General features: G+C 41.9%; 1 protein-coding gene across 14 annotated transcripts in view; it reads right to left on the bottom strand.

Moving 5' to 3' along the window:
* Positions 1 to 25274, bottom strand: part of TACC1 (transforming acidic coiled-coil containing protein 1) — a 197143-nt gene that overhangs the window by 56928 nt on the left and 114941 nt on the right. The window contains exon 1 of one of the 14 annotated variants that reach the window (XM_056813557.1): positions 8841 to 8949. The exons of the other annotated variants lie outside the window; for them this stretch is intronic. The gene's annotated coding sequence lies outside the window, so the exon portion shown is untranslated. Of the gene's footprint in view, positions 1 to 8840; positions 8950 to 25274 lie in introns of those variants that run through there. 14 annotated transcript variants of the gene reach the window in all.

The following is a 25274-nucleotide window of genomic DNA, read 5'->3' as shown; positions in this document are numbered from 1 at the left end:
CAATGTGCTTTATATAGTATTTTTGATGTGTCACTCTAAACTCTGGAGGGAGGTGTTAGGTCTCACATTTGGATCCATTTTGGGTTTTTCAGTTTCTTGTATAGAAGCCCACAAGAGGCTTAAGTAAGTACTACACAGCAGAATGGCCATCCCCTCTATTCTCTCTCTAATGCACCAGCCACATGGCCTCAGCACACCTTCTGTATAAAATCTGAAGGGGCAGTTTTACAAAGATTCCATACTTCAAAAAAAAGGAACTAAATCAGTCCCAATTGTCACTGCCCCCTCTCCATCATGGCCGAGCCTTACTGCTGAAACCTGAAGGAGCCCGGCACACAAGAGTGCCCACCTCCGGTGTCCCAGGCTTCCAAGAACAGGAAGTGGGAAATCAGTGAGGCAGAGCTAGAAATAGAGCTCAAGGAAATCAAATCACAGCATTGAAGATGAGAGGGACCTTGGCTGACATCAGGCCAAGCTCTGCATGGCATCCTGACTGCAATGTCCCTGGTCACCCAGTCATTCCTGGAAGACTCCTGTGACAAGGTTCTTACATGGGATAGAGTCTACTCTGTGACAGCTCCCATCCAGAGGGTAGCTAGGTCACCCAGTGAACAAGGCAGTGGACCTAGAAGTAAAGAAGACCTGAATTCAAATCCAGCCTCAGACACTTACTAGGCTGGGCAATCCTGTGCAAGTCAAGTGACTAATTTTTAGCATCTGTAAAATGTGGATAATAGTAGCCCCTCCCTCTCGGGCTTGTTGTGAGGATCAAATGAGATCATGTTTGGGATGCAAATAACACAATACTGGCACCTAGAAGCTTCACAAATGCTTGTTCCCTCCCTCTCTCCCTCCCCCTCTTTTCTTTATTAGAATGCTTTTCCTTCTATTAAAGCCAAACTTTCTCTTTTCTGGCTCAGAATACCCAGTTCCTGCCCCACTCCCACCACCCCCAGGATCCTAGAGGCAGTGAGGTGCCACAGTGGACACAGCACTGGACACCAAATCTGACCTCAAACACCAGCACCTCAACCCTGTCTGCCACAACTTCCTCATCTGAAAGTGGAGATATCGCCCTCCCAAGGTGTGAGGTCTGTTTAACAGACTAACAATCCATTAACAATTCCCTTACCTTTTCAGACAAAGGCGGCTTGGCTCCACACCAAACAAGCTAATCCTGCTATGTACTGCATGTGTGGCCTTGGGAGGCTCTGGGAAACTCTGGGCCCTCCCACCTGACTGGTGTCTAACCTGCAGCAAGGAATGGCTGCTCTGGCTGGCGCCTTTCACCTGCCCTCTCATGGGGGCAGCTGGGTGGCACAGCAGACAGAGCCATTATATTACTGTTATGTCACAAATAATCTATTTTATAAATGATAACCAAAAAAATGAAATAATAAAAATTGAAGTCAATGGCAAAAACAAAAACAAAAACAAAAGCGCCTGCTCCAGGGCAGGGCAGGGCAGGGCTGGAAGGGCATTGACCTACATAGTTTGCATTCCCCTGTAACCCAGAGAGCTCACTTCACCCAGAAAACAGGCCTTACTGAATGGAGCCTGAGGGGGGAGGTGAGTCAGGACAGAGATAAATGTCCATCTCTGCAGCATTCCAATGTTTTCCCTAAGGACTTGGGAAAAGATGCTCCAGGCATCTCAGCAGTGAAAAGTCTAGGCCCCACAGCCCTGTGCAAAGAAGCCTGTAAAAATACAAAACCAAACAAGCCATAAAGGCAATGGTCCTTCCCAAGTCCCTTTGGCTATTTCAGTTTCCCAGGGCCTCTAAGGAGGGCCTAGCAGGAAAGCAGGAGGGGTGGGCATGGGGGAAGGCAATCCTGGCTCCCAAGTACCCAAATGCAGAAATCTGGAATTCTAGAAGAGGGAAATAACAGCAAGGCCCCCTTGAGTCAAAGGACCCGAGTTCAAATCCAATCTCTGGAACTTACCTCCTTCATGATGGCTCCTTTCCTTTAACCTCTCTGGGACTCTCAATTCCTCATCTGTAAAATGAGGGAATTGGACTAAACTTCTACTGTACTTTCCCAGCTCTCTGTGATCCTATGACAAATTTAGGGGACTGAAGACAAGGCTGGAGAATCAAAGAGCCATTTCAAACATAAGCTTCAGGCTGGTATTCTGGGATCCTCTGCCTCAAAGAAAAGCAGAAGGAATGGCTAAGAAACACGGTGGCTAGAGAAGCAGGCCTGGAGCTCTGGAAATGGGAAAACCTGGTGTCAGGGAACCCCAACTGGGGAGCCCTTACTGCTCTTCTGCCTTAGAATCCATCAATTCTAAGAGAGAGTTAGAGAGAGGGAGGAAGGACAGGCCATATCTTTAAGAAGCCAAAAAGTATCCACATCAGAAGGGAAGGAACCCACAAGTCCAAAAATACAGGTCCTGGGCCTGGCTGGAGGCCTTGCCCTTTCTGCTCTCCCCCCAGGTAACTAATTCATTATGGATAGAAATCTCTCTTCCTTATTAAAAGAGGATGCACACAATGCCAGTCAGGAAGAACGGATGCAGCTCGGATCGACTCCACATGCTTCAGGTTCCAAAAAGGGGAGAAGTGCCCCTCACTTGGGATGTTTCCTCTACCAGTCAGCAGAAAAACAAGGAGAAAGCACCCACTGCCTTCGGGTATGACTTTTCTACTGTCAACCTTTTGATGTTAAAGCAATAGTATCAAGTGCTCACTATGGGCCAGGCACTGTGCCAAGCACTGTGCAATAATGACCTCATCAGATCCCCCCAACAGTTATGGGAGGAGTATTATCCCTTTTTCATAGATAAGGAAAATAGAGAAAAATAGACATTGAGTGACTTATCCAAGGTCACACAGCTATGGAGTGAAGCCATTTTTTAACTCCCTGAGTCCAGGACCCAGCCAGCACTCTCTGCCCTGGTTCCCTAGATAAGCAAAAGCAGTTCCTGCCTTTGAGGAGCTTCCATTTTAAAGAGGGTGGGGAAAGCCCACAGAGTCCAAACTTGCTGCTGCCAAATGACTGTTCTATCTGCCTCATCAGACATAATTAGGGCCTGCCCACCGCCCACATCCAAAGCTAAACAAAGGGGATGGGGAGAGGAGCCTCCAGAGCCCACAGGGGTCTCCATTAATTAACACCCTTCCACCAGGCCTGTGGCTGGGCCCTGGAAGGCTTCCCAGACCTTGAGGCGCCTGTTCAGGGAGGCTCCAAGAGGGCTGGGGCCAGGAGGGGTGAAGATTTCTGCTAACAGTCCCCAAAGGGTAGATCTGATCCCCAAGAAGGTTCCCATAAGATGACATCAAGGGTCTCTTCAGTTCTTAAGTAGGCCTGGAAGAGCCTCTTCTCCGCCTTCCTTTGGATCTGGATCGTGTCACCCCTGGGCCTGGCACATAGTAAGGGTTTTAATAAATGTTTGTTCACCGACTGACTACAATCTGGTCCCCTCCCCTGCTAGTTCAGCCTTCCATGCTCCTGCCATTTGTCATGCTCAATGGGGGCATGGCTTGTTTCAGAAGGACAAGCTCTGAGTCTGGGATAAGAGGTCCTGGGTTTGGGGCAGCTGGGTGGCTCAGTAGATAGTCAGGCCTAGAAATGGGAGGTCCTGGGTTCAAATCTAGCCCCAGACACTTCCTAGCTGTGTCCACCCTGGGCAAGTCACTTGTCCTTACTGCTCTTCTGCCTTGGAATCATTACACACCGTTGATTCTAAAAGGGAAGGGAAGGGTTTAAAAAAAGAGGTACTGGGTTCAAATTCTGTCTCTGACACCACCTGTGACTCTGAGGAAATTATTTAACCTCTCTGGGCCTCAGTTTCTTCATCTGTACCAAAAGGAGGTTGAACTGGATGATCTCTAAAACCAGATTCTTTCCAGGTGTTTGCCTATACTAGTATAAAATTATGCTACTAGCCACATGGGTCACCATTTCTGTCTTCGTGATGTAAGGGGTTAGAAAGAGTTAATTTAATCTTCATGGTGACCACATTAAGGTTTTCTTAGCAAAGATACTGGAGCAGTTTGTCATTTCCTTCATCAATTTATCTGAAAGATGAAGAACCCAAGCGACTTGTCCAGGGTCCCACAGCTAGGAAGTGTCTGAGGCCACACTGGAAGTGGGGAAGAGAAGTCCCCCTGCCCTGGGGCATGCCAGGGCAGCACTTTCTCTGCCCTTCATCTCCTATCTGACTGGCCCACTCATCCAAAACAAGAAAATCACTGACCTCTTGATGCCTAAATTTCCAAGTGCAATAAACAGCAGGGCTGATTTTCCAAGATGAATATTTATTTTAAAATACGGTCAGATGATCGAGTGTAATAGACTCAGCTACTAACAGCAATCCAATGATCCAGGACGATTCTGAGGGACGTGTAACAAAGAATGCTATCCATCCCCAGAGAAAGAACTTCTGGAGTAGGAATGCAAACAAAAGCATAAAGTTTTTCACTTGTTTATTTGGGACTATGATCTGGGGTTTTGGTTTTATAAGATTAGATTTTGAGTGATAATGCATGTATAACCCAGTGGAATTGCTTGTCAACTCCAGGAGGGGGGAAGGAAGAGGAGAGGGAGACAACATGGATTATGTAACCTTAAAAAACTTATGTATAAATTTGTTACTGAAATAAAATAAAGGAATTTTTTTAAATATGGTCAGAAGCAAGGATTCATCCCTACATCTCACCCACCTAAGCACCTGCATCACATCACCCACTCCAAGCGAGTCATAGGTGAAAGTGAGAGCAACGGTCCTCGTATTATCTGCCAATTGTGCCTTTCATTTGATGATCTTTCAAAATTAAATACTTTAGAATTTCAAGTCTCTCTTACATCCCTGAGATGGGTTTTTTCCTCCATCAGCAGAGATCACAATCCCTCAAGGATTCGGTAAATGGTTTTTAAAGGTTACTGGCCCTCCCTCCTGTCTTTGCAGACATGAGGCATTATGGGTGAAATGATGCTTATGCTCCCATGGATTCAATTATCATCTCTATGCTGAGAATTCTGCAACCTGCTCCACAGCCTCTGTGATCTAACCTCTCCCGATGACCTCTAGTCTTCCATCACCAAATGCCTTTTTTTTAAAAATTTCAACCCATTAAGTTTTTTAATGACTTTACTCCATTCTACAGACAATAAGTACAAAAACAGCATTACCCAAAAATGCTACTAAGTTACAAAACTTAACATGGAAATTTTCTAGCACTGATGATGCTGGATGTCCTGTAGACATCTTAAATTCATCATGTCCAGAATGGAACTCATTACCTTTCCCTCCAAACCCTCCCCTCTTCCAAACCTCCTTAATACTACTATTCAAGGAACTATCCTCCCAGACTTAAACTTAGGGCATCATTCCCTTGGTCTGTCTCACTCCCCCACATCCAAGGCTTTTACCTTCTAACATCCACCTCACTAACTACTGGGGCCCAGGTTCTTTGGACTATTTCCATTGATCTGATGGCCACTACAAGGCTCTCCCCATTCCAATCCATCCCCTCTACTGACCTTTAAAGTGATCATCCTAAAGTATAGGTCTGGCCATGTAATAAACCCCAGGAGGGCACACTTCCAAGTAAAAACATAAAGAAATGTTTATTTGGCAAAGGCCTTTATAGCCTGCCCCTCTCCCTACCTTCTCAGCCAGGATTCTGAGATCTGGAGGCTCTGGCTTCTCAGCTAGATTGGAACACGTCCCTCCATGTCACAACTCTGGTCATTCTCTCTGCCTGTCCCCCAGGCATGGAGCATGTGCGATCCTCATCTCTGCCTCCTGGCTTCCCTTGAGTCTCAACTAAAAAGCCCACCTTCCAGCAGAAGCCCTTCCTGACACCCCTTAATTTCAACACTTTCCCTCTGCGGATAATCTCCAATTTACCCCATAGGTCGCCTGTTTGTCTTTATTCTTGTAATCGTTTTCTCTCCCACTTGCCTGTGAACTCCTTGAGGGCAGGGAATGTCTTCTGCCCTTTGTACACCCAGTACTTAGTACTTAATAAACACTGACTGACTAACTATGCTAGCCTGATTTTTTTTCTTTCAGCTTACTGGAGAGGAGATAGAACAGTTGAAAAATGAAGGTGACATAAAACTATAGAAGATACCAATGAGAACAGCATCTTAAAAAAAAAAAAAGCAAGCTTCTCTTGCTAAAAAAAAGTAATTCTTTATGGCTGCCCTGCTGACAATTCCCTGTGCCACTGGGCTAGGCTGGTTGGCCCCTGGACAAGAGCTAAGCAAGCTGTCAGACAAAAACCCTTCTGAACCTGATGGGGGACTGTCGCCAGTGCTTAGGTTCCCCACTACCCCCTTACCCCTCGCCAAGCATAAGTTTGAAAGAGCACAGGGATGACCTCCATACCCCAAAAGTGTAGGGGAAGATGATGCATTAAAAGAGAAGCAAGCCATTTGTAAATCCAGCATAGAAGCTTAAATTGACATTTAATTCCCTTTTAAATGATGTTGCATACTTCTACATCTCAACTGCCCCAGAGTTCTGCAAAGTAGCTTAGACTTTATATCATAACAATAGGAAACATGCCTGGGTTAAACAAAACTTAGACTACTTTTATTTTTTTTAAGTGTCTGGCTGATTTCCCCACCATTTCAAATCCTGTCCCTAACCATTCATAATTGAATAAACTTGTAAGGACTGATCTTATTTTAACAGATGAAGAAACTTAAGAGCTTCCAGAGGAAAAGTGACTTGCCTAAGGTCTTGCCACTAGCTAGTACAGAGGTAGGATTAGAGAGCAGACCTCCTAATGATCAATCAGTACAGGGATTTTTCCTAGCCCAGAACAGGTTATTATGCTCCCTGCCTCCTTCCCTAACCCCATTTCAGAGGTCTGAACTGTTTTCAAAAAGTATGTTCTACCTATCACTCAGCCAGTGAATCAGAAAGGGAACATGGGAACAGTACAGCCATTCTCAAACTTCTTAGTCCTAGGTCCCCTTTTTATTCTTTAAGAATCATGACAAATGACATTGGATGCAGAAAGTAAAACATTTTGGAACAATCTAATGTAATGGACTTTGGTACTAGTAGCAGTTCAACAAGCCAGGATACTCCTGAAGGACTTATGTAAAAGAAAGCTTTTCACCTTGAGAGAAAGAGCTATGGGAGTAAATGCAATAGCAAAATATATGACATCACTTATCACATGCATATATGGGTATGTGATTTGGGGCTTAGGCTTTAAAAAATCCCTCTACAGCAAAAATTAATAATAAGGAAATAGGTATCAAGTGACAACATTTGTACAACCCAGTAGAATTGCTTGTCAGCTCTGGGAAGAGGGAGGAGGGAAGAAGGGAGGGAGAGAAAATGTATCATGGAAACATGGAAAAACATGTAAAAATAAAAGTTTTTTTTAAATTAAAAAATAAAAAAGAATTACTACAGATATAGTCTCTTGGTGGCTCAGTGGATTGAGAGCCAAGCCCAGAGACTGACTGCGTTTAAATCTGGCCTCAGACATTTCCTGCTGTGTGCCTGCAGGTCCTTCTACCTTGGAAACAATAGTTTTGATTCAGAGATGAAAAGTAAGGGTTTAAAAAAAAAAGGTATTATGGACTGCCCAAGAAGCATAGGATCATGTGGGTCAGACCTATTAATATTTGAGGTATTAGAAAGAAAACATCTTAGTATTGTTTGAAAACATTTTAGACCTTGCAGACTCCCTAAAAGGAAAATAGAGAGCACCTCCCATGTGTCCAATACTGTGATCATCACTTATAAATATTAATTCATTTGATCCTCACAATAACCCAGTGGGGTAGATGCTGCTGTGCCCACTTTGCACTGAGGATACTGAGGCTGAGTGCTCTGACCAGGGTCACACAGCTAGTAAGATATCTATGGCCATATAGTGACCAGAGCCTCCCTGACTCCGCAGCCCCAGCCAGGAAGACCTGGGGTTCTGATACCTATTCAACTATGTTACCTTGGAAAAGTCACTGAAGTTCTCTGGGCTTCACTTCTTCAGTTACAAAGTGAAGGGACTGGATTCGATGAACGCCTGAGTCCTGAGCCTTTCTCAATCTATGACCCAGTAAAAGCCTTTTCTAAGCAGAGGCCTCAGAGACAAAAATAAAACAATCCCTCACCTCAGGGAGCTACATTTACTGGGGAGAACATGCACACACTAAGCACATATAAAATAATTACAAGATAAATATAAGGCAATGGAGGATGGAGGACAGCTGGAGAAAGGCTTCATGCAGAAGGGCGCCCCTAAGTAGAACTGAGGAAAATAAGGATTCTAAGAAGTAGAAGGATAGAGAATATCAAGCATGGGAGAACAAGGCAAGGAGATGGGAAATAAAGCATTATAAGAAGGCCAATCCAGCTGAATCATGGATTGAGGGAAGGAATGAGGAAGAAAAGGTTGCTTAGAAGGCAGCTGGGTAGCTCAGTGGATTGAGAGCCAGGCCCAGAGATTGGGGTCCTAGGTTCAAATCTGGCCTCAGGCACTTCTCAGCTGGGTGACCCTGGTAAGTCACTTGACCCCCATTGCCTAGCCCTTACCACTCTTCTGCCTTGGAACCAATACACCATGTATTGATTCTAAGACGAAAGGGAAGGGATTTTTATAACTGAGGAGGGAAGGGAGGAGAGAGAGAGAAAAGGCAGGTTTGGTTGGAATCCTGTTGTCAAGGGCTTTAAAGACCTATGAGAGGAACTTAGAAATGACAAAACCATTAGGACATATTAATGGGAAAATCACTTCTCCCGGGCTCTGGAGAAGGGAGAGATAAATGAGGAGGGGCCTAGAAGAAGCGGAGGGCGGGCCCTGGAGGGACGCCAGAGGCCCGGACAAGAAAGACTGAGGTTGTGTCTGGGGGAGAATGATGGCGCACCTGACCGAATGAGCAGTTTGGAAGCGAGGCAGGTAGGCTGTAGGGGACATTATAATGACAAAAATTACTTTGGACACATTGAATGAGATGTTCATAAGACATTCAGTTTTAAAAATCTACTAGGGCAGTGATGGTGAAGGCGTGGCCCGGGGACTCCCCTCCCCCTTTTGGGAACAATGTTCACGTGCCCCGCCCCTCCGCCCAGCCGCCCAATGGGAGCACTTCCTCCCTCCGTGGTCTGGAGGGGGCAATGTGGGTGGGGACTCACAGGACGCCGCCAAGGCTGTAGAGTGTGGGCAGTTGAAGATGGTGATTGGTGCTCAAGAGACTGGATAGAGGGATCATTTGCATAGAGAAAAGAAAACCTGCCAACAAGCCATCTACCTCTGTCACTTCTACCCACTGCTCCTGGTTCTACAGCTTCTATATGACGGCCCTTCAAATAATCTGAAGCTGCTTACCTTGCCTGGCAGGGCCTTTTCCTCCATGGGCTAAATGCCCAGGTTCTTAAAATGATCTTCATAGAGCAAAGACTCAAAACCTTCATCATCCTGGATGCCTTCCTCTAGACACTCAGGCGACTCAATGGTGAGAGCACCAGGCCTGAGTCAGTAAGCCTCCTCCTCTTCCTGAATTTAAGTCTGTGTGACCCTAGGCAAGCCATTTAACTCTATTTGCCTCAGGTCTTCATGTACAAAATGAGTTACAGAAGGAAATGGCAAACCACTCCTGGATCTTTGCCAAAAACATCTCAGAGAAAGGACCAACCCATCCACCCACCCCCACTCCAAAGGGGTATGGGCTCCCTGCAGAAGGCCCCATCCTGGATAGGTGGTCATGATGATTCCTTTCAACACTGAGACGACCCCCAATGCACCTCTCAGTAAGTTCCTGGGAATGGAATACCAAATGCAACCAGAGAAAGAAGGTGGCCCAGGACAGACAGCACCACGGGGAACATCCAGTTAGGGGATGGGATAGGTACAGTGAACCTTATATCCTGTAGGAGATTAGGAAGTAATGGTCCAGGAGCAGAGGTGGGAGAACTGAAGAAACATAATAAAACCCTGAGAGGAGACAATGTTGAAGGAGAATGGGGAATGGTGCCAAATGCAAACAATGGTCAGTCAAGGATGAGGGCTGAAAAAAAGCATTTGGGATTTAATCATCAAGAATTTTCTACTTCAGATGGAAGAATTTTTCCCACTACTTTGGAGAATGCCATTTCTGATGGATCCATGATGATGGCAGAAGCTAGTCATGCAAAGGTTTGAGGAGTAAGAGGAAATGGAGGCCACAGGTGTAGGAGGCAGCTTTTTCTAGGAGCTTAGCTGGGAAAAAAAGCCTTATTCCATCAGATAAATGAAGTCTTTTTTTTTTCTAGGTCAGGCAGGGATAAAAATTCTGTAAGGGCAGTCTGAAAAAGGCATCCCAAAAGCCAGTATTCACCAAGTTTTACTTCATTCCCTTCCCTGGCTCTCTCCTTACTACCTAGCCAACTGCCAAAGCACAAGGCCTGGAGGTTGTAACTCTTTCAATTCCAGCCATCCCAGTCACAAAGCCCCAACCTCACTTTCCATCACAGCTGAGAGGGTACCTAACCTCCCTCCACTTCCTCCCTTCTAGCTTCAAAACCATAAACTAGTATCCATTCATTTTTCCTGGATGGATGTGTCCATCTACCCCTAGTGGTCCCACTAGCCAAGATAACTTTCCAGTGTCCCTTCTGGATCATTATTCCTGGTGTTTTCCCCCATCAGAAGGCAAGTTCAGGGCAGCTAGGTGGCACAGTGGATGGAATGCTGGCTGGGCCTGAGGTCAGGAAGACTCTTCTCTTCCTGAGTTTAAATCTAGCCCCAGCCACTTCCTAGCTGTGTGACCTTGAGCAAGTCATTTAATCTTATTTGTCTCAGTTTCCTTATTTATCATAGTGAGCTACAGAAGGAAATGGCAAACCACTGTTAAAAAAAAAATGGAAGTTTGATGAAAGGGTGGGGGGGGTTCATTCCCATCACCTAGAGATGTAATTAGCACTGTAGTAACTGGTAATGTTTTTTCATTAATTTTTAATATCTAAGTTTCTACCAGAGATGTCAAATCAAGATATAATTTTAAAGAAGAGACAAGAATGTGGAGAGATGAGCTATTTATTAGTGAATAAGTAACGACTGGGGGCAGTTAGGTGGCTCAATAGATTTAGAATAGATGAGAAGTCCCGAATTGAAATCTGACCTTCCTAGCTGTGTGACCCTGGGCAAGTCACTTAAACCCCACTGCCTACCCCTTACCGCCCTTCTGCCTTAGAGCCAATACACACTGCACTGAGTCTAATGATTCTAAGTTGTTCTTTGAAACTCCCAAATTTACCTTTGTCACAGGGGAACTAGCCTCCTAGGAACTCCCAAACTGACCCTTGCCCCAGACAGAACTGTAAATACTTAAGCACCCATTAAACAAAACTAAGTACCCTTTTTGGTTTCTTGGTTTCTCTTAAAAGTATTTGAGACTCTCCCAGGTCCCCTAGCCTCTGCTCAGCCTACAACTTCTTTCCCAGGCCCCTATGTAACTAGTCAGTGGTTTCTCTGGGGATATTCCCAGAGACCCCAAGTTCTTCAGTTCATTGGAAATTCCCATGAGAGGTAGTACGTTGTTGAGTCCTGGAGCCTTGCTTGGTGTGGTGGTATTGGTCTGTGTGCACAACTCTGCATGGGCCCTTAAAAACTGTCTCCCTTGTCCTGATTAAAGACTTGTTCTTTTAACTACTTTAGTGGTTCTGGAATTGTCAAGGCCAACACTAAGATGGAAGTTAAGGCTTAAAAAAAAATAGCTGATAGCAAGTCATAGAAAGCCACAAGTGGAACCTGCTATTTATTTACAAGGGCCTCTTCTGTACTTTCTAGCACTTAAACTATTATTAGCTAGGAGGGCTCCTTAAACTGTAATGTAGCCTAGCCCTGGGGTCCAAAGACTAACCACAGGCAAGGAAAAGTAGTCAGTTTCTAATATGCAAAGGGGATGGAACTCAAAAGCCTCTAAATTCCCTTTTGTTCTGAATGTTCCCATCCTGTACTTGTAATTTAAGCACCCAGCACAGAACCTTACACAGAATAAAATGCTAAAATAAAGGCTTAATAAGGCTAACTGAACTGAGGACAGAAGGAGAGAACTTGGTCTCTACCCTCAATTTACTTCAAGCAGTTTGGGATTTGCTTTCTATATAGCCTTCCTAATGAATTCTTCTTTTCCTTCCCAAAACATTTAGTCCAGGAGTTTAAGATTACCTTACTCAGCTGTCCTTTCCTACAACAGTAATGCATCACTCACTGACATCTGAGGGAGATTTGTTCTATGTGTCAACCTTGAAAAATAGAACCACCAAAGCAGTTAGAAAGCACAAGTCTTTAATCAGGACAAGGGAGACAATGTGCCATAGGCTACCACACAGAGACAAGCTCTGGGATGCTGGAAAAACTATCTCTGAGAAAATGCACCTAGAAGAGAAATTTTTTTCCAGTAATCTGAAGGACTCTGGGGAATGAAGGAAGAACAATTGATTCCTGGGAGAAGCCTACATACAATAGGAGAAACTTCTAAAACAAAAGGATACATAAGATTTGATTTATTTACTCATTCTATCTAAACTGAGATCATTAGTTCAGACTAAGAGAAGGGTCAGCCTGGAACTTCCCTGAAGGCAAGTTTCCCAAAGGACAAAAATTCCATAAAACGAGGTCATCATATGCATTTAATATCAGCTCTACGAAAAGGAGCATGGGGGGAGGCTCTACTTGAATCATCCAAGAGTTGGTTCACTATCTTAAGAACATGACTTCTTAACCTCCCCAGAGATAAAGCATCCCAGGACTCAAATCATTCTTTTAAATGTGTCAACTGGGTTTTGGGACCCCAAGTGTCCCCCTAGCCTTTGGGAACTTGCCTTCAGGGAAGTCCCAGACCTGCCTCTGGCTAAATAAACTGTAAAGCACTTAATGATTCCAATTTAGGTGGAACCAGTAGATATAAATCAAATAGTAAGTACCCCTTTTGTCTTAGAAGTGTGTTCCATTGCAGCAAAGTTCTCTCCCAGGTAGCCCAGCCCTTGGCTGGACCCTTTCCTTTAGTATCCATGGTAAAGCATCAGCCTCTCCCTGATAATCCAATCTTGGACTTCCTTATAGTCATTGTAAAGCCAATCAATCATACTTCACTGTCATTAGTTCCCCTATATTCTATGTTCTTTGGACAATCATCTGGTAAATTAATTCTCTCAGACACTGTCCCCAGAGCAGCAGTTTTGAAAAGTGGTATTTAGCCCTGGGCTCTGTGTTACTGTTAAAGACCCCTCTATTAAGGACTACTTTAGTGAGTCGGTGTTTTTCCAGGTTGACAAATACTTGTTGGTAGAATTTAAATACTCCCTTCTAGTTCTAAGTGGAGAAAGAATCACAGATCATTCTGTTTAGCAACTTTTCAAGGGTTTGAGTCTTTTGCCATTTGAGTCACAAATTTTAAATGTGACATTCAAATTGTGACATTTTTTGACAGTAACTTTGAGATCACCTAGGCAAAGAAAGTCCATTCCATAGGCTGATGCCTAGTTCCACTTCTGACTTAAAACATTCAAAATAAATTAATTAGATGAAATAAACTGAATAAAAATTAAACAAAAAAAATTAAACAAAAAAAATAGAGCAAAAGTGTTGATCCTAGCAGGGGAAATAGTGACCCTTTCCTAGTGTCCAAAAGGCTAGATTCATTATTGGCTTATGGAATTACCTTATCCTTTTATTTTTATTTATTCCTAGATGTGTACTGTATTGGCCATCCCACCGATATGCTTAGCATATACTCGCACAAGTGCACACACAGATATATACACACAATCCAGGGCTTGTGATTTCATAGAGTTGGAGTATTCTTATTTCCTCCAGCTCCTAGACAGGGCTTCATTAAGAAGCATATGGTATTAATGAACATAGATGCAAAAATCTTGAATACTAGCAAAAAGACTCCAGCAAGTGATCCTGAGGGTTATTAATTATGATCAGGTGGAATTTTTACCAGGAATGCAAGGATGGTTCAATATCAGGAAAACCATCCACATAATTGACCATATCAATAAGAAAACCAACAAAAATCACATGATTATCTCAATAGATGCAGAAAAAGCCTTTGACAAAATACACCCATTCCTATTGAAATTCCCAGCTTTTGGGACCAAAATCCACTATTTGATAAAAACTGCTGGGAAAATTGGACAGTATGGAAAAGATAGGTGTGGATCAACATCTCACACCCTACACCAAGATAAACTCAGAATGGGTGAATGACTTGAATGTAAAGAAGGAAACTATAAGTAAATTAGGTAAACATAGAATTGTATACATGTCAGATCTTTGGGAAAGTAAAGACTTTAAAAAACCAAGCAAGAGCTAGAAAAAAACACAAAAGTAAAATAATTTTGATTATATCAAATTAAAAAGGTTTTGTAGAAACAAAAACAATGCAACCAAAATTAAAAGGGAAGCAACAAATTGGGAAACAATCTTCATAATAAAAACCTCTGACAAAGGTCTAATTACTCAAATTTATAAAGAGCTAAATCAATTGTACAAAAAAATCAAGCCATTGTCCAATTGATAAAATGGGCAAGGGACATGAATAGGCAATTTTCAGTTAAAGAAATCAAAACCATTAATAAACAAATTAAAAATGTTCTAAATCTCTTATAATTAGAGAGATGCAAATAAAAACTCTGAGGTATCACCTTACACCTAGCAGATTGGCTAACATGACAGTAAAGGAAAGTAATGAATGTTGGAGGGAATGTAGCAAAGTTGGGACATTAATTCATTGATGGTGGAGTTGTGAATTGATCCAACCATACTGGAGGCCAATTTGGAACTATGCCCAAAGGGTGATAAAAGACTGTCTGCCCTTTGATCCAGCTATAGCACTGCTGGTCTTGTACCCCAAAGAGATAATAAGGAAAAAGACTTGTACAAGAATATTCATAGCTGCACTTTTTGTGGTGGTAAAAAATTGGAAAATGAGGGGATGCCCTTCAATTGGGGAATGGCTGAACAAATTGTGGTATATGTTGGTGATGGAATACTATTGTGCTAAAAATAATAAAGTAGAGGAATTACATGGTGACTGGAACAACCTCCAGGAAGTGATGCAGAGCGAGAGGAGCAGAACCAGGAGAACATTGTAGACAGAGACTGATATACTGTGATACAATTGAATGTAAGACATAGAGAATTTTTCTCCATTAGTAGCAATGCAATGATCCAGAACAATTCAGAGGGATTTATGAGAAAGAACACTATCCACATTCAGAGGAAAAACTGTGGGAGTAGAAACACAGAAGAAAAACAACTGCTTGATCACATAGACTCTAAATGATCACCCTAGTGCAAATATCAATAATATGGAAATAGGTTTTGATCAAAGGACACATGTAAAACCCAGTGGAATTGCCTGTCAGCAATGGGAGGGGTGGGAGGAGGGGAAGGAAAGAACATTATTCTTGTAACCAAGGAAAAATATTCTAAATTGACTAAATAAATTTTTTTTTTAAAAAGCATATGGCAAAGATATCATCTTAGGCAAATCACTTCCATCTCTGGACTTTAGTTCTGTCATCTATAAAAGGAGCCACCAGCAGGACAAAAGCAGCTGTGGGCTCTATGATCCTATCATGTCCTACTCTAGGTTAGTGGCAGTGGAAATAGGGGTAGCAAGCACTTTTAGGAGTTGAGAGGCAGAAACTGTAAGATGGGACAACAAATTATACAAAGTGAAGGAGGAAAAAGCCAGAGCCCTTTGTGTGTCCCTCTGCACTTAAGCAGATATTAATGCTCCTCTTGATACCTCTCCCTTATCCCCCCCCCAAACCTTCTACATACAAGGCAGCAGAGTAGAAAAAGCTTTGAATTTGGAGTCATGATCTGTGTGATCTTCTAAGTCCTCAGTTTCTGCATCTCTAAGAAGAAGGACCTGGGCTCAGATCACTCCTAAGAGCCCTTCCAGGTCTAAATTAATCATTCTAAAATCCATTAGGGCAAGGATTCTTAACCTGGGATGTTAAATGTTTTAATATCCAAACAAAACTAAATTTTGGTACAGAGTAGGGATTCTGTATCTATAGGGAATGTTTCAAGACCTCTGGTGGATGGCTGAACCTGCAGTTTTAAGGAAACACCAAATATATGTGCTCTCTTGCTCTTATCCCTTTGCTGGGCGCTCCAAGGCCACCTTCTCCATACCTCTTCCCCACCCCACCCTGCAAAAAACCTAAAGAAGTGAAAGTAGAAGCAGAAAAGACCAGTACTTCAGGTAATCCGAGGATAAAACTGAGGGAAACTGTGGATAAGGGGGAAGGGGGACCCTGTTGTATTGGTTTCCTTTCATAATCTTATGTATTTTATGCCTTTAAGAATTATTCTGGAGGCAGCTGGGTGGTTCAGTGGATTGAGAGTTAAGCTTAGAGATGGGAGGTCCTGGGTTCAAATCTGACCTCAAATCAGTCCTAGTCCTGCATCCCTGGGCAAGTCACTTAACCCCCATGGCCTAAGCCCTCACTGCTCTTCTGCCTTAGAACTAATACATAGAATTGATTCTAAGCCAGAAGGTAAGGATTTTTTTTTCAAATTATTCTGAGTTTATAGACTTCAGATTGCAGACAAGATCCATAAGACAAAAAACATTAAGAACCCCTGCACTAAACAATAAACTTGGGGCTCCTAACTGACCTGACCCAGACTCACCATTGTCAAGCCACTCAGCTGAGGGAGTGCCCCACTCCTACCAATAGTTCACCCAAAGTCTGAAGTAGGATCATCTATTCAACAAGGCAATTCCTAGAAAGGATCTAGGAGTGAGTGCTCCTCTGGCTCCTCTCCCCACTCCCAGGACTTCTCCCCCTAGAGTATAAACTCCTTGAGGCCACAGATCATCTTCCCATATTGGTATTGGCCCAGTGCTCTGGGCACAAGCACTAAAGTTTTCATTTATGCATTTATTTGACATTATTAAATTGAATCATTCCAGCTCCTAGGCAGGCCAGGGTATGCTTTCCATCGAACTGAATTATCTCAGAAACTGAGATAAGGTAAAGGTGAGAAAGGCTTAACCAAGATTTACAAATGGGAAAGTACATAGACTGAGGTAAAGCCAGGAGTTTGCTTACTATTCAGGGACAGAATGGCAAGCCCAGAACTAGTCTTTGAACGATACTTTTAGAACCCAGTCATTGTTCACCAGGGCCTTTAAATGATGGCTACAAGTTACATGAAGGGCTGCCAGGTGAATATGCTTATGCCACCAGATTGAAAACCATTCCCAGCTTTTCCCAAACTACACTGCTGATTTTAAGGGTTATTTGAATATCCATGAGGTTTATTTTAAGATGCTTTGAATGATTTCCTCACTTGAAACTGAATGGGACAGAAGAGAAAATTGATTACTTTAATGATATAAAAACTGAAAAAGGCTTTGCACAGAAAAGTAAAAAACAATACTTCTGGGGTAAGGAAAGCAATGGAGAAAAAATCTTTGTGTCAAATAATGGGTTTGATATGTTGACAATGGAAATATATGATCAAAAGCCATTCTAATAGATAAGGGATGTCAAAGGATATGAACAAACAGTTCTCAAAAGGATTTCAAGTTAGTAAAACCATAAGCAAGAATGTTCCAAATCACTAAAAATTAGAAATGCAAAAGAAAACCACCCAGAGGTGGGAAAAATTGGCAAACTGGCAAAGAAAAAAAAACAAAAAAAGCTAACATTTACATAGTGCTATAAAACCACATTACAAATATCTCATTTGATCCTTACAACAACCCTGGGAGGATAGATGCTATTATCTCCATTTTGCAGATAGGAAACTGAGGCATAGACAAGTGACCTTGTCATACTGTTAGTGTCTCAGGTCAGATCTGAACTCCATGTCCTGACTTCCAAGTCCAATGCTCTCATCCATTCAGTGTACCACCTAGCTGTCTCACAAAAAAGTGGAAAAGTCAATCGATATTAAAGGGGCTGTGGAAAGATAAGCACCCTAAAGTATTAGTATTATTCACTGAGTTCTGAAGTGGCAGAACCATTTGAGAAATAACTTGGAAATAGGTAAATAAAATGGCTAAAACGTCCATGCCCAGAGTTTTCATTGCTAGATATGGACCCTTGCCAACCCCCCAAAAGCACTCAAGAAGGTTGTTGACAAAAAGGTTTCACATATACCAAAATATTTATAATTTTCAATGGAAACTGGGGAATGTCTAAACAAATTATGGTTCATGAATGTCATGGAATATTATTGTGCCATAAGAAATTGTGAATGGAGAAAATCAGTATTTTTATAATAAAGAGTCAGGAAAACAACACATACAAATGACTATAAAAATGTAAATGGAAAGAAACACTACAAAACAACTGAAAAAGAATATTGCAAAATATAAAGAACAAAGTTTGACCTCAAAGAAGAGTTTTCAGAAGACACCTTTCTCGCTGACTCTGGAGTTAAGAATGGGCGATGGAGTGGGAGCAGCCATAGGCCTGGAGAATTACATATAATATCAGAGTCTTTCAATGTTGAGTATTTTGCTAAAAGTTTTTTTCCTTAAACAATATTCTTTATGGGGGCAGCTGGAAAGCTCAGTGGATTGAAAGCCAGGCCTAGAGATGGGAGGTGCTAGATTCAAATTTGTCTATAGACACTTCCAAGCTGTGTGACCCTAGGCAAGTCACTTATCCCCCATTGCCAATCTCTTACCAATAGAGTATTGATTCTAAGATGGAAGGTAAGGGTTTAAAAATTTTTTTTTTCTTTGTAATAAGAGATGGGAGGGACACAGGGAGAAATGTATGAGGTAGAACAACAAGAAGATATTAATTAAAATCCATTTTAAAATATTTTAATTGGCATACATATATAATAATTCACATTCATAAAATCTTTTAAGACTTACAAAATGGATCTCTTAAAAAAGGGAAAGAAAGCAGATACCACTGGTAAATGAGAGTGATCAATTTTGGGCAAAATTCTAGAAATGATTATTAAAAGGATGAGCTACACTTTGAAAAGGAAGTGGTGATCATTAAGAAATCATATGGGTTCATTAAAACCAAATCATGCTGGACCTTCTTCATTTTTTTTTTGACAAGGTTACTAGCCTCACCTGAGATCTCATTGCTTCTTAAAAGTTGAACCTGGATTCTTGAAAGCTGTTATCTTAGCTCTTAGTGGCTCTCCCCACAAAATAGAAAGATTTCCTTTTAGGGGAAAGGGAAGACATATTTCTATAGCATCTCTTATGTGTCAGGAACTACATAATGGCCCAATGACTTACTGTGTGTCCGCTGACACTTCCTGTGCGCAAGCATACCCTTTTCCCTACCTAATTCCCATTTATGTGCAGTCTTCCCCCTACTGAAGACAATGATGTCTTGTTTGTATTTGTGTCCAGTTCTCAACAGTGCCTAGCACATATCAAGCACTCAATAATCTAGGTCTACCTATCCACCCATCTGGGAAAGATTATTTCCAAATTTCCCAATTTCATTGTTAACTAGCTGTCCAACAGGGGATTAATTCCTTTGGCAATATCAACTCAAAGATTAGCTACTAAGCCATAGAATGGTTTTAATCTATGAGGATGAAGATACATAAAACCAATGAAATCCTGGATCTTTGAAGTAATTAATTTTTCCTGTGTTTGTATCGTCTCCCTGACAAGACTTTGAACTCCCTGGGGGCAAAGAACAAGTCAAAAATTTATTTCTCCCATATCATCTAAATGATTCAAAAATATTTTAAATTTTGACTTCTTATTCTTGGTTTTGTTTCCTTCCTGTCCATACTACCTCTTTGTGTAACATGAAATTTTCCATACAAATCTCATGAATGTGCTGAATTAGGCTTGCTCCAAAATACTAAGGGCACTGTGAAAACTTCCTAATGAATTATGTACTCTATATAAGAAGGTATTCTGAATAATCACAGTCCATCTTCTATCACCTAGATTAAGCAACAATATGAACAAAATATGTCTGAATTTCTCCCTAGTTCTTCTTGGAGTCTAATGAGAAACACTCGGGACTATTAACTAGACAAACTCCCTTCTCAGGTAGTGTTCCTTCACTGATAACCTCGTTAGATGACTGGACACAAGCCATATAAGCCATCTAGATAAAATGACTCTCTGGGAAGGATGCTTGTAAATGCAGAACTTGAGAAGGCTATTCTGATTTGGAGTCAGGAAAAAGGAGTTGAAATCCCAGCTTTACTCCTATTCGTTTGTGTGATCTTGGCAAATCAATTAGCTCTGTGAAACACCTAACCAGAGCTGAAACCCCATTGATTGGGGGGTTTTCTCCAATGACACAACACATCCCCCATCCCCGCTGCTCTTGTTCGTTAATGATCTAAAAGCGAGTCAGCAGGGGCCACACCAGAGGCCTTCTTCCCTTTCCTGGGCAATCTCCAGGTAACTACCAGGAGGGCACTCTGGCTATCTACCTCTCCTCCTTCAATCACCCAACATTAATATAAAAACTGTCCAAGCTGTCTGTTCCCATGAAGGGAGCAGCTGCCTTCAGAGCTCACTCTAGGATTGAGAGGTGGCGCGATCCAAGGAGGCATGGCTCCCATCTGAGCAACCACAAGCTCTTTTCTGCCCCAAAAGGGTGCGTACCCTGCTCCCTTGTGACATAACCACCAGTGGGTCCCCGTGCCCCTCCTTGCCCTGAGACTGCGCCCCAGACCAGTCTATGGGCAATGCAGTAAGAGCTGGCAAAAGGAGTCTGCCCCGGCACCCTGTGTGGTATGTCACTTGTACCCAGTACAACAGATTTTTTGTACAGGCCTTTTAAGTAGTTTGGGGGCTGAAACATTATCTTATACTTTAAAATAATTAATATTTTATCTTTTTGCTTGCTCCCAAAATCACTTTGAGGCATTCCATCCTAGTTATATGCAGGGTAACTTGGGAGGATCAGGGTGTGTGTGTCTGTGTGTCTGTGTCTGTGTGTCTTCTCCAACACCCTGAATTTCCCAGCAGTAAAACAGGAATAACTTGCACTCACCCTCATACAGAGATTTGGAGTGAGGTTCACATGAAAGGATAACTAAAATGTCTGAAACATGCTTTACATTTTGAGATAAAATTTTAGTGGGATAGTGATAGATACAAGTATATAGAAATACAAAAATTTCAGGCTGTTTGGCCAGCCTGGCCTCAAAGACATGCAGCTGGTGAGACCCTGGGAAAGTCACTTATGGTCACTTAACTTTTCAGTGCCTGAGGCCAATTCTATAACACTAGAAATTTTAGAGCAGGTGTCATTCCAGGAGAGTAGAAAGAGATTTCTCTTCAGGTGCAGGGAGCTAGGCCAGGTCTAGAGTCAGGAAGAAACCCAGTCTCAAACACATTAGCTCTGTGACTCTGGACTGAACCTCTTTTGTCTGTTTCCTCATCTATAAAATGGGGATGATAATTGCACTACCACCTAGGGCTGTTGTGAGGCTCCAAGAGACAGGCAATAATTGTAAAGCCCTTAACATACAGCAGGTACTATAGAAATGCTATTATTAAGGATCCTCTATATCAAAGAAAGGGGATGGGGGAAGGAGAGAAAAAAGAAAAATATTTAAGTTACTATTTTCCTGCTTTTAGACACTCAAAGGAGGCACAGTGGCCTCTGATGCTGCCAATCCTTTTCTGCAAAAATTTCACTCTAGAAGTTAGGTCCCTGGATGTAAAAAAAAAAAAGGTGAAAAATGTTAAAACTAATGTTTAGCCAAGTGAAATTGCTTGTCAACTCTGGAAGGGGGGGCAGGAACAGGGGAGGGAGATAACAAGAATTATGTAACCACGGAAAAAATTAAAAAAAAAAAACTAATGTTTAGGGAGGGGGGCAGGTAGGTGGTTCAGTAAACTGAGAAGCAGGTCTAGAGATGGGAGGTCCTGGGTGTGAATCTGTCCTCAGATACTTCTTAACTGTGACCCTGGGTAAGTCACTTAACCCCCACTGCCTAGCTCTTACCACTCTTCTGCTTTGGAACCAATATACAGTATTGTATATTGACTGAAAGTAGGGGTTTAAAAATTAAATTAACTAAATGTTTAGTAAATCACTTTTGGAAAGCAATAACATCAGATCCTTGCTTCTGGAAAGTGTCCATAGAACTCCCTAGAAAATCCCCTCCAAAAAATATGAAGGTAAAAATAAACCAAGGTTTTTTCCCCAACCCTAGAGAAAAGGAGATGAAAATTAGAATCTCTCATTCATACTATAGGCTGATAAAGTGTCTACTCCCTCCTAACTAGGATCTTCAAATGGCACTTCTGCTAGGATGACTCCCTCAGACTAGTCTTTCCAAACCCTAGAATCAGGTTAGGGCAAAATCTATGCAAAGGAGGCCAAGTTGAATAAAAGGGTTGCAAAGAAAATCCATGCAGCATCAGCAACTGAACTTCAATGTGAAATTATATCCTTTGGCAGTTTTTTGCCTCTAAATAGCTTCTTCTCAAGGTTGGAATCTAGATCCTGGTTGCAACTTTTTGTTATTTCCAAAACATGACAAGCCAAACAGAGCTCTGGCCTTTCCTGGTTTCCTACTGATTTCTAGGTAAAGAATAGGATTTAAGGGAAAGTGTATAAACTCTGACTCCAGGCAGAAAAAAATCACACCTCTCTAAGTTACTTCCAGATCCAGAGATTCCCTGATGTGTGGTAACTAGACTCTTACCTTTCACCTGACTTGCAAAAACAAAAGCAACCTCCCAACTTTAAGAACCATACAAGACTCCCTAAACTCACCACATAGGGATGATTTTTATCCATCTGGTTAAATAATGAAAATGGAGAGTATGAGAAACCTTGCTGAAATTAAGAACAAAAAATTAAGTGTCTGTGATAAAGGAAAAAAACAACAAACATTTGGCTTCTTAAATTGCAAGCCAACACAATTTGACAGTGAATCCACTATCTGAAGGAATGATGAGGTTAAGAGGCCTCCCAAACAGAAGTTCAAAGAGGCTTCCTTCCCACCTCCCATTCTTAGTGAATTTTATTTAATTTTACTAGGTACTAGCATACTTCTTGGGGAATAGGAAAGGGAGCTGGAAAATGACAAATAGTTTTCCTAGGCCCTTCAGGGGTTTTTTGTTTTTGTTTTGCAAAGCTTGGCCTAAGGAAGTGCCTCCATTTGAATCCTACTCAGGGTGCTGAGTTTTATGATATCAAGTTTTCTGAGATCTGGGGCTGCTGAGAAAGACTGATAGGAACTGGCTCCATTTCCTAGGGGGCTTGCCCAAAACATTGGTGAAACACAGCAAAAGGACCTGGTGCCTCAGAAGTTCAAGGTGTACAACTCTCAACCAAGAATAATATTAAGAAAAGGAATCCCTAGATCATTTTAGCCAATAATATAAACCTTTTAGCAGAGGGTGCTATGCATCAAATTCTAGGACTCCGTGGCCTAGCTTTTTCTATCTCCCCAAGTGCTTAGCACAACATGGGGCACATAGTATGAGCTTAATAAATGACCAGCTTGTTGACTGGTCTGACTGAACTAAGCATTAGTTAAAGTGGGCTTGAATCCTGACTTAGTCACACCTGTATTTGAGACTTTGGGATGAATTTTTCATTTTTCTTATCTGTAAAACTGCAGAGGTCTATAGGGTACTACTATGGGTATGGAATAATTTTGCAAGTACTCTAAGGTACAACAGATTGTTAAGTTTTGCAGAATTTTTGTCTTAAAAATTTTTTTATAAAAAGGAGTAGCTTGCTAGAAGGGGAAGGGGAAGAGATATCCACAAATCAAAGTGATATAAAAATAAGATGTCAATAAAAATTAAAATTTTAAATCAGAGGTTCACACTGCATAATCCTCCCAGCTCTAAGAATTTATCCTGAAGATAATAATAGTCTACATGGAAGGCAAGAGAAGAGTAAAGAAACAGTACAACCCTGCCCCCAACCTCCTCCCCTCTCTCAAAGTGGATACTTGGCCTCTGAAAAATCCAGTGAGGAGAGTGCCAGTTCCTATTGGCAAAATGGAAAAGTCATATAAAAGAATATTTTCTTCTGATTAAAATCAGTGTTCTTATTCTTTTAAGAGGGTGTGAGGACTATCACATCTTTAAGGTTCCCCCTCCCAGCTCTCAAAGCCCAGAATCCTAGGACATAAATACCAAAACAGCTTTCATTCCAAAAAGTTTTGACTAATTAAATGGAGCAACAGCAGAAGCTGTAGGTAGACAGTCTCAGGGTGTACTGGATTGGGATTCTGGGAGCCAGGGAGTGCTGTGTTTATTTGTGTCAGGTTTTCCTAGACAAGTTGAGGTTCTCCCACCATCCCCTGGGAGAGTGAAAGAGAGACAATATTAAGAAATCCTTTAAAATGATAAGCAAGGGGTACAGCTGGTTGGCTCAGTGGATTGAGAGCCAGGCCCAGAGATGGAAGGTCCTGGGTTCAAATCTGGTCTCCTAGCTATGTGACCCTGGGCAAGTCACTTAACCTCCCCATTGCCTAGCACTTACCACTCTCTTCTGCCTAAGAATACACAATATTGATTCTAAGATGGAAGGTAAAGGTTTAAAAAAAATTGATAAGCAAGATGATTAAAAAAAAAAGCTGTTAAGATCTGCAGGAACTGATGCAGAGTGAAATAAGCAGAACCTAGGGGAACATTGTACATAGTAACAGCAATATTTTGTGATGATTATCTGTGAAAACTTGGCTACTCTCAGCAGTGCAATGATCTGGGACAATCCCAAAAGACTTACGATGGGAAATGCTCTCCACTTCCAGAGAAAGAACTATTGAAGTTGTCTTTCACATCAGTGTATTTACACATATATACACACATCATATATACATATTAGTGTATGTTTTATTTGGGGGTTTTGGTTATGTATGAGTGTGCTCTTACAACAGTGACCAAAATCAAAGTATGTTTTTGCATAACAAAAATAAAAATGTTTTTAAATCCTTTAGATTCCTCCATGTCAAATTAGTTTGCAAGTTCCTTAAGAACACTTTGCTCTCAGCTGTGTCTCTGGGAAAACACTCAGCCCCACTGCAGAATTCATGAAAACAGATCAGAATCCAACTGCAGTAAGCTACCACTTCCATTTTACACACCTGGAAGGGCAGAGAGGGGAAGGGCATGGGCAAGAATGACTTATCATCAAATTACATGATGATCACATAAAGGAGATTGAATCCTTGCAAGAGGAGATGAAGAGACTGGACATTTCACCTACCCCAATATTCTTCAATAAACCAGTATGTTTAAAACACCTGTCTTCTAAAACAAACAGATGCTGGGTCAGGCTTTAGCATTAATCCATCCAACCCCTCTGAAAAGACAGTACCAGAGAAACATTATTTCCTGTTCTACCTCCAGATTTCT

Source organism: Monodelphis domestica, chromosome 1 (genome assembly GCF_027887165.1).
Source record: "Monodelphis domestica isolate mMonDom1 chromosome 1, mMonDom1.pri, whole genome shotgun sequence".
Lineage (NCBI taxonomy): Eukaryota > Metazoa > Chordata > Mammalia > Didelphimorphia > Didelphidae > Monodelphis > Monodelphis domestica.
The sequence above is the reverse complement of the archived record's forward strand: the minus strand, read 5'-3'. Positions and strand labels throughout refer to the sequence as shown.